Here is a 3,732-nt window from a genome sequence, read left to right on the forward strand (position 1 = left end):
TTTTTCCTGGTTTGGTGAAGCCCAAAAATATTTATTATGGATTTTTCCTGGAGTGATGAAGCCCTCAAAATTTTTTCTGGATTTTACTTGGAATGATGAAGCACAAATCCAATTTTAAAGAAGTTTAAAGAATTTTTCCTGGTTTGGTGAAGCCCAAATCCAATTTTAAGGAATTTTTCCTGCTTTGGTGAAGCCCAAAAATATTTTTTTATGGATTTTTTCTTGACCTGCTGGAGCCCAAAAATATTTTTAATGGATTTTACCTGGAATGATGAAGCACAAATCCAATTTTAAAGAATTTTAAAGAATTTTTCCTGGTTTGGTGAAGCCCAAAAATATTTATTATGGATTTTTCCTGGAGTGATGAAGCCCTCAAAATTTTTTCTGGATTTTACTTGGAATGATGAAGCACAAATCCAATTTTAAAGAAGTTTAAAGAATTTTTCCTGGTTTGGTGAAGCCCAAATCCAATTTTAAGGAATTTTTCCTGGAGTGATGAAGCCCAAATCCAATTTTTTCTGGATTTTTCCTGCTTTGGTAAAGCCCAAAAATATTTATTATGGATTTTACCTGGAGTGATGAAACCCAAATAAAATTTTAAGGAATTTTTCCTGCTTTGGTGAAGCCCTAAAATATTTATTATGGATTTTACATGGAATGAAGAAGCCCAAATCCATTTTTAAACAATTTTTCCTGGAGTGATGAAGCCCTAAATTATTTTTTATGGATTTTACTTGGAATGATGAAGCCCAAATCAAATTTTAAGGAATTTTTCCTGATTTGGTGAAGCCCAAATCCAAATTTTTATGGATTTTTACCTGGTGTGAAGAAGCTCCAAAAATTATTCTGGATTTGATCTGGAATGATGAAGCCCAAAAAGATTTTTTTAGGGATTTTTCCTGGTTTGGTGAAGCCCTAAAATATTTCTTAAGGAATCATTCTTGGAATGATGAAGCCCAAAAATATTTTTATGGATTTTACCTGGAATGACAAAGCCTGAATTAATTTTTCCTGGATTTTTGTTTTTAACTCTGAAGATTTCCCAATCCCTTTTTTTTTTTATGGATTTCCACCTGGAATGATGAAACCCAAACCTGTTTTTTGGGGTTTTTTTTATGGATTTCTACCTGGTTTTTATCCCCAAAAAAATCCAAAATTCTGGGAATTATGAGCAATCCCTCTGTGTTTTAGTGGGAATTTTGTGCTTTTGGGATTTTTTTCCTCCATGGAGCAGAGGGAGGTCAAAAATCCCATTTTTTTTCCCCATTTTTCCTTTAAATTCCTGATCCTGAAATGTTTTCCTTAAATTGGGATGGAATTTCCTGTCTGGGAAAATGATCATTCCCTTTTCCTTTGGATTTGGGAAATTTTGGAATTATTAAAATTTTATTTTTTTCCATGGGTTTTGTTGGCTGGAAGGAAATTTGGGAGAAGGAGAAGGATCAGGAGGTGCTGGAAGTGAAAAATTGGGAAATTTGGGATTTTGGGAGGTCCTGGAAGTGAAAATTTGGGATGATGGATGAAAACTCTTGAAATGATGGAAATTATGGATGAAAAATCCCAAATTTTGGGAATTTTTAGGAAATTGTGGATGAAAATTCCCAAATTATGGAAGTTATGGATAAACACTCCTGAAATCATGGAAATGATAGAAATTACAGATAAAACCTCCCAAAAATTTGGGAATTAGGGATGAGAACTCCCAAAATTATGGGAATTTTTAAGAAATTATGGATTAAAAGTCTCAAATTTACAGAAATATTGGGAATTGTGGCTAAAAACTCTGAAAATTGTGGAAATTTTGGTTGAACACTCTTGAAATTGTGGGACTTTTGTGGAAATTATGGATGAAAACTCCCAAATTTATGGAAATTATGGAAATTATGGATAAAAACTCCCAAATTTATGGAAATTTTGTGGAAATAATGGATGAAAACTCCCAAATTATGGGAATTTTGTGGAAATTTTGGATAAAAACTCCCAAATTTATGGAAGTAATGGAAATTATGGATGAAAACTCCCAAATTTATGGAAATAATGGGTGAAAACTCCCAAAATTATGGAAATTTTGTGGAAATTTTGGATTAAAACTCCCAAATTTAGGGAAATTATGGGTAAAAACTCCTGAAATTATGGAAATTACAGATGAAAACTCTCAAATTTATGGAAGTAATGGAAATTATGGATGAAAACTCCCAAAGTTATGGGAATTAAGGGTGAAAACTCCCAAAATTATGAAAATTTTGTGGAAATTATGGATGAAAGCTCCCCAAATTATGGGGTTTTTTTTGAAATTTTGGAAATGATGGATAAAAACTCTCAAAATGATGGAAATGATGGATAAAAACTGAGGGAATTTTGTGGAAATGATGGATTAAAAACTCCTGAAATTAAGGAATTTTCCCCAGGGCAGGAATCGCTGGGAATTGTTTCTTTGGAAGTGGGAAGGGAATTGATTCCAGGGAAATCCTCATCCTACAGAATTCCTGAATATTTCCTGTTAATTCATGCAAAATACCTGCAGAATTTGTGAAAATTCCTGAAAATTTCTGCAGAATTCCTGCAAAATTTCTGTCAATTCGCGCAGAATTCCTGGGAAATTCCTGGAGAATTCCTGCCGATTTTCCTGGAAATTCCTGCAAGGTTTCTGTAGATTGCTGCAAAATTCCTGTGGAATGGAAAAGGTGGAAATGAGAGGAATTCCTGTGCAGGGAATTTTGTAAAGAGGGGGAAGGGAAGGGAAGGGAAGGGAAGGAAAGGAAAGGAAAGGAAAGGAAAGGAAAGGAAAGGAAAGGAAAGGAAAGGAAAGGGAAAAGGAAAAGGGAAAGAAAGGGGAATGGGAAGGAAAAAATAAAGGGGAAAAAGGAAAGGAAAGGGAAGGAGAAGTCCTGGTGAGTCCCACATGTGTGAACACAAACTGCCAGTGCTGTGCAGTCCCTGCAGTGTCCCTGAATCGCCTTTTCCCTGGTTTTCCCTAATTATCCCTGGTTTTTCTTGTTTTCCCTGCTTTTCCCTGTTTTCCCTGATTTTCCCTGATTTTCCCTGGTTTTTCCCTGGTTGTTTCCCATGGTTTCCCTGGTTGTTTCCCTGATTTTCCCTGATTTTCCCTGGTTTTTCCCTGGTTGTTTCCCATGGTTTCCCTGGTTGTTTCCCTGATTTTCCCTGTTTTCCCTGATTTTCCCTGATTTTCCCTGGTTTTTCCCTGGTTGTTTCCCTGGTTTCCCTGATGGTTTCCCTGATTTCCCTGGTTTTCCCTGATTTCCCTGCTTTTCCCTGGTTTTTCCCTGATTTTCCCTGGTTTCCCTGTTTCCCCGTTTCCCATGGTTTCCCTGGTTTTTCCCTGGTTGTTTCCCATTGTTTCCCATGGTTTCCCATGGTTTCCCGCGTTTCCCTGGTTGTTTCCCTGATTTCCCTGTTTTCCCTGATTTTCCCTGGTTTTTCCCTGCTTTTCCCTGTTTCCCCTGGTGGTTTCCCATGGTTTCCCTGGTTGTTTCCCTGATTTCCCTGTTTTCCCTGATTTTCCCTGGTTTTTCCCTGCTTTTCCCTGTTTCCCCTGGTGGTTTCCCATGGTTTCCCTGGTTGTTTCCCATGATTTTCCCTGATTTCCCTGTTTTCCCTGATTTTCCCTGGTTTTTCCCTGCTTTTCCCTGTTTCCCCTGGTGGTTTCCCATGGTTTCCCTGGTTGTTTCCCATGATTTTCCCTGATTTCCCTGTTTTCCCTGATTTTCCCTG

This window comes from Geospiza fortis, unplaced genomic scaffold, assembly GCF_000277835.1.
Source record: "Geospiza fortis unplaced genomic scaffold, GeoFor_1.0 scaffold1605, whole genome shotgun sequence".
In the NCBI taxonomy this organism is placed as follows: domain Eukaryota; kingdom Metazoa; phylum Chordata; class Aves; order Passeriformes; family Thraupidae; genus Geospiza; species Geospiza fortis.